Here is a 6577-nt window from a genome sequence, read left to right on the forward strand (position 1 = left end):
TGGAAATTAGACATCCTGGGCTTTCTAGTAATATATAATAGTCCATACTTTGCTCGAGATTTGATGGCCCAAACTGGCGTTCCAAGTCAGCTCAAGAATTTTGGCGTTCAACTCCAAAACTGGCACAAAAGCTGGAGTTAAACGCCCAAACTGGCACAAAAGCTGGCGTTTAACTCCAAGAAAAGTATCTACACATGAAAGCTTCAATGCTCAGCCCAAGCACACACCAAGTGGGCCCGGAAGAAGATTTCTGCATTAATTACTTATTTCTGTAAACCCTAGGCTACAAGTTTTCTATAAATAAGACCTTTTACTATTGTATTTTCATCAATCTTTGACTCATACTTTTCATACCCTTGATCACGTTTTGGGAGGCTGGCCTCACGGCCATGCCTAGACCATGTTCTTATGTATTTTCAACGGTGGAGTTTCTACATACCATAGATTAAGGTGTGGAGCTCTACTGTTCTTCATGAATTAATACAATTACTATTGTTTTTCTATTCAACTCAAGTCTATTTCTTCTCCAAGATATTCATTCGCACCCAAGAACATGATGAATGTGATGATTATGTGACACTCATCACCATTCTCACCTATGAACGCGTGACTGACAACCACTTCTGTTCTACATGCAAACAAGCTTGAATGTATATCTCTTGTATTTCTAATCTAAGATTGGAACCTTCGTGGTATAGGCTAGAATTATTGGCAGCCATTCCTGAGATCCGGAACGTCTAAACCTTGTCTGTGGTATTCTGAGTAGGATCTGGGAAGGGATGGCTGTGACGAGCTTCAAACTCGTGATTGTGGGGCATGTGACAGACGCAAAAGGATCAATGGATCCTATTCCGACATGATCGAGAACCGACAGATGATTAGCCGTGCGGTGACAGCGCATTTGGAACGTTTTCACTGAGAGGACGGGAAGTAGCCATTGACAATGGTGATGCCCAACATAAAGCTTGCCATGGAAAGGAGTTTGAATGATTGGAAGAAGGCAATGGGAAAGCAGAGGTTCAGGAGGAACAAAGCATCTTCATACGCTTATCTGAAATTCCAACCAAAGAATTACATAAGTATCTTTATCTTTATTTTATGTTTTATTTATCTTTTAATTATCAATTCTCCATCACCATCTGAATTCGCCTGACTGAGATTTACAAGGTGACCATAGCTTGCTTCAAGCCGACAGTCTCCGTGGGATCAACCCTTACTCACGTAAGGTTTATTACTTGGACGACCCAGTGCACTTGCTGGTTAGTTGTGCGGAATTGTGACAAAGTGTGATTCACGTTTAAGAGCCCCCAAGTCCTTTGGCGCCATTGTTGATGATCAAAAATTCGTGCACCAAGTTTTTGGTGCCATTGCCGGGGATTGTTCGAGTTTGGAAAACTGACGGTTCATCTTGTTGCTTAGATTAGGTACTTTTTAGAATATTTAAGAATGGATTCTAGAGTTTCAAGGTGATGTTCTTATCATCACAAAAGCTGATTGATTCTCATCAATGTAGCTACTGAATGTAATGTCCTGCTGAAGCTTGGCCAAACATGTCTAATCTTTTTAAACTGAAGCTTTAGACTAACATTGCATGATTCCTAGAATTCTTATTAAAAGTTTTGATTCTCTTTATTTTCTTTTCCATATAAGTTTCGAAAATCAAAAAAAAAAAATTTTATAAAACCATAAAAATCAAAAATATTTTATGTTTCTTGTTTGAGTCTAGTATCAATTTTTATGTTTGGTGTCAATTGAATGTTTTTATTCTTCTTGCATTTTTCGAATATATACATATTGTTCTTCATTGATCTTCAAGTTGTTCTTGATGATTTCATTGCTCTGATCTTTAAATTCTCTTGTTTTGTGTGTTTTGTTGTTTCTCATATGCATTCTCAATTTGTTAGTGTCTCCTGTGAAAATTTTTAAGTTTGGTGTCCTGCATGCATTGTTTATTTGATCTTAGTTGCATTTTTTATTGTTTCTCATCATCAAAAATTCAAAAATATTTTCAAAACTATGTCTTTTCAAGCTAATAATACAGAGAATTGAAGATTCAGAACATTCAGCAGAGGAATCAAACAGAAAAAGCTGGGCGTTCAAACCTCCCAGTGAAGAAGGAAAACTGGCGTTTAAACGCCAGCCAGGGTACCTGGCTGGGCGTTTAACGCCCAAAAAGGTAGGATTTTGGGCGTTAAACGCCATAATGGATGCCATTCTGGGCGTTTAATGCCAGGATGACATTAGAGGGAAGATTTTGTTTTTAGTTTTGAATTTTTTTTTCAAATCTTCATAATTTTTCAAAATCAAATCTTTTTCAAATCATATCTTTTTAATCATATCTCTTCAAAATCAATTTCTTTCTATTTTTTTTATTTATTACTATTTTTGAAAATCCTTGTTATAATTAATGATTTACTTCAAAATTTTCTAGTTGTTACTTGCCTATTAAGAAAGGATCAAAAGTTTTAATTCTAGAATCATATCTTCTAATTTCTTGTTAGTCAAGTAAATCAACTTTAATTTTAAAACTTTCTCTTTTTAGTTTGATTTTCAATCATATCTTCTCAATCATATCTTTTCAATCACATCTTTTTCAAAATTAACTCTCAATCACATCTTTTTTATTTCTAATTTCAAAATCTTTTTCAAAAATCACTTAATTTCTTTCCTAATCTTAATTTTCGAAAATCTCAATCAATTTTTTTCAAATTTCTTTTAATTATTTCAAAATCTTTTGATTAATTTTCGAAAATTCTTCCCCTCTTCTCACATCCTTCTATTTAAAGGACTAACACTCCTCCTCAAGGTACAATTCGAACTCCCTCCTTCTTTATATGTTCGAATTTTCTTCCATCTACCTCCTCCTTCTATTCTTCTTTTCCTCTGACACCTCAAGGAATCTCTATACTGTGACATAGAGGATTCCCTACTTTCTTGTTCTCTTCTTTTTCATATGAGCAGGAACAAAGATAAAGGCATACTTGTTCAAGCTGATCCTGAACCTGAAAGGACCTTGAAGAGAAAGCTAAGAGAAGCTAAAGAACATCTCTCTTTAGAGGGCCTAACAAAGCTTTTCAAGGAAGAAGAAACCATGGCAGCCGAAAACAACAATGCCAACAATGCAAAGAAGGTGCTTGGTGACTTTACTGTACCTACTCCTGACTTCTATAGGAGAAGCATCTCAATCCCTGCCATTGGAGCAAACAATTTTGAGCTTAAGCCTCAATTAGTTTCTCTAATGCAACAGAATTGCAAGTTTCATGGACTTCCATTGGAAGATCCTCATCAGTTCTTAGCTGAATTCTTACAAATCTGTGACACTGTCAAGACCAATGGGGTTGACCCTGAAGTCTACAGACTTATGCTTTTTCCTTTTGCTGTAAGAGACAGAGCTAGGACATGGTTAGATTCACAACCTAAAGAAAGCCTGAACTCTTGGGAAAAGCTAGTCAATGCCTTCTTGGCAATGTTCTTCCCACCTCAAAAATTGAGCAAGCTTAGAGTGGAAGTCCAAACCTTCAGACAGAAGGAAGGTGAATCCCTCTATGAAGCTTGGGAAAGATGCAAGCAATTAATCAGAAGATGTCCTTCTGACATGCTTTTTGAATGGAGCATCATAGGAATTTTCTATGATGGTCTGTCTGAACTATCCAAGATGTCATTGGATAGCTCTGCTGGAGGATCTCTTCATTTGAAGAAGATGCCTGCAGAAGCTCAGGAACTCATTAAAATGGTTGCAAATAACCAATTCATGTACACTTCTGAAAGGAATCCTGTGAATAATGGGACAAATCAGAAGAAAAGGAGTTCTTGAGATTGATACTCTGAATGCCATATTGGCTCAGAATAAAATATTGACCCAACAAGTCAATATGATTTCTCAGAGTCTGTCTGAAATGCAAGCAGCAACAGGCAGTACTAAGGAAGCTTCCTCTGAAGAAGAAGCTTATGATCCCGAGAACCCAGCAATAGAAGAGGTGAATTACATGGGAGAACCCTATGGAAACACCTATAACCCTTCATGGAGAAATCATCCAAATCTCTCATGAAAGGATCAATAGAGACCTCAACAAGGTTTCAACAATAATAATGGTTGAAGAAACAGGTTTAGCAATAGCAAGTCTTTTCCAACATCTTCTCAGCAACAAACTGAGAATTCTAAACAGAGCCACTCTGACATAGCAACCATTGTCTCTGATCTAATCAAAACCACTCAAAGTTTCATGACTGAAACAAGGTCTTCCATTAGAAATTTGGAGGCACAAGTGGGTCATCTGAGTAAGAAAATCACTGAACTCCCTCCTAGTACTCTCCCAAGCAATACAGAAGAGAATCCAAAAAGAGAGTGCAAGGCCATAAACATGTCTCACATGGCCGAACCTAGAGAGGAGGAAGAGGTAGTAATCTCCACTGAGGAAGACCTCAATGGACGTCCACTGACCTCCAAGGAGTTCCCTAATGAGGAACCATGGGAATCTGAGGCTCAGACTGAGACCATAGAGATTCCATTGAATTTACTTCTGCCATTCATGAGCTCTGATGAGTATTCTTCCTCTGAAGAGGATGAAGATGTTACTGAAGAGCACGTTGCTAAGTACCTTGGAGCAATCATGAAACTAAATGCCAGGTTGTTTGGTAATGAGACTTGGGAGGATGAACCCCCTTGCTCACCAAAGAACTGGATGACTTGACTAGGCAGAGATTACCTCTAAAGAGACAAGACCCTAGAAAATTTTTAATCCCTTGTAACATAGGCACCATGACCTTTGAGAAGGCTCTGTGTGACCTAGGGTCAAGTATAAACCTCATGCCTCTCTCTGTAATGGAGAAGCTAGGGATCATTGAGGTACAAACTGCAAGAATCTCAATGGAGATGGCAGACAATTCAAAGAAACAAGCTTATGGACTTGTAGAGGATGTCTTGGTAAAGGTTGAAGACCACTACATCCCTGCTAATTTCATAATCCTAGAGACTGTGAAGTGTATTGATGAATACATCATCCTTGGCAGACCCTTCCTAGCCACAGCAAAAGCTGTGATTGATGTTGACAGAGGAGAATTGATCATTCAAGTAAATGAAGACTCCCTGGTGTTTAAAGCTCAAGGATATCCCTCTGTCACCATGGAGAGGAGGCATGAAGAGCTTCTCTCAATACAGAGTCAAACAGAGCCCCCACAGTCAAACTCTAAGTTTGGTGTTGGGAGGCCACAACCAAACTTTAAGTTTGGTGTTGAACCCCCACACTCAAACTCTAAGTTTGGTGTTGGGAAGTTCCAACATTGCTCTAAACATCTGTGAGGCTCCATGAGAGCCACTGTCAAGCTATTAACATTAAAGAAGCGCTTGTTGGGAGGCAACCCAATTTTTACTTATCTATGTTAAATTTCTATTTTCTTTTGTTATTTTATGTTTTCTGTAGGTTGATGATCATGTGAAGTAACAAAAACAATTGAAAAATAAAAAACAGAAGGAAAAACAGAATGAAAAATAAAACACCCTGGAGGAGAAACTTACTGGCGTTTAAACGCCAGTAAGGGTAGCAGAATGGGCGTTAAACGCCCAGTCTGGCACCATTATGGGCGTTTAATGCCAGAAATGGGCACCAGACTGGCGTTTAACACCAGGAATGGGCAAGAAGCTGGCGTTAAACGCCAGAAATGGGCAGCAGCCTGGCATTTAACGCCAGGATTGACAGCAAGGGGCATTTTGCACGCCACATGGTGCAGGGATGAGAAATCCTTGACACCTTAGGATCTGTGGACCCCACAGGATCCCCACCTATCCCACCTCTCTCTCTCTTCTTCACCCATTCACCAATCACCAATCACCCATTCTCCTTTCACATCCATTCTCCATAAAACCCCACCTACCTCACCATTTAAATTAAAACCACTTTCCCACCCAAACCCACCCATAATGGCCGAACCACACCCACCTCTCCACTCCTATATAAACCCATCTTCACTCCTTCATTTTCACACAACCTAAACACTACCCATCCCCCTTGGCCGAAACACAAAGCCCCCTCCATCTCTTCTATTTCTTCTTCTTCTACTCTCTTCTTTCTTCTTTTGCTCGAGGAAGAACAACCTTCTATGTTTGGTGTGGTAAAAGCTAAAGCCTTTTTTTGTTTTTTCATAACCATTAATGGCACCAAAGGCCGGAGAAACCTCTAGAAAGAGGAAAGGGAAGTCAAAATCATCCACCTCCGAGTCATGGGAGATGGAGAGATTCCTCTCAAGGGTGCATCAAGACCACTTCTATGAAGTTGTGGCCAAGAAGAAGGTGATCCCCGAGGTCCCTTTTAAGCTCAAAAAGGGCGAATATCCGGAGATCCGACATGAGATCCAAAGAAGAGGTTGGGAAGTTCTCACCAACCCCATTCAACAAGTCGAAATCTTAATGGTTCAAGAGTTCTATGCCAATGTATGGATCACCAAGAACCATGATCAAAGTGTGAACCTGGACCCCAAGAATTGGCTTACAATGGTCCGAGGGAAATATTTGGACTTTAGTCCGGAAAATGTAAGGTTGGACCAAGTCCTCATGGACATCTGTGAAGAGGGCGCTCAATGG

The 6577-nt window shown here is 39.3% G+C and overlaps 1 non-coding gene across 1 annotated transcript; it reads right to left on the reverse strand.

The window, feature by feature from the left end:
• Window positions 1-3493: 3493 nt before the first annotated feature.
• On the reverse strand, window positions 3494-3601 carry LOC112780601 (small nucleolar RNA R71). Its single transcript, XR_003191425.1, has one exon. It is a non-coding gene; the product is annotated as a small nucleolar RNA R71 (small nucleolar RNA).
• Between the last annotated feature and the right edge of the window lie 2976 nt (window positions 3602-6577).

The sequence above is a fragment of the Arachis hypogaea genome, chromosome 19, assembly GCF_003086295.3.
Source record: "Arachis hypogaea cultivar Tifrunner chromosome 19, arahy.Tifrunner.gnm2.J5K5, whole genome shotgun sequence".
Lineage (NCBI taxonomy): Eukaryota > Viridiplantae > Streptophyta > Magnoliopsida > Fabales > Fabaceae > Arachis > Arachis hypogaea.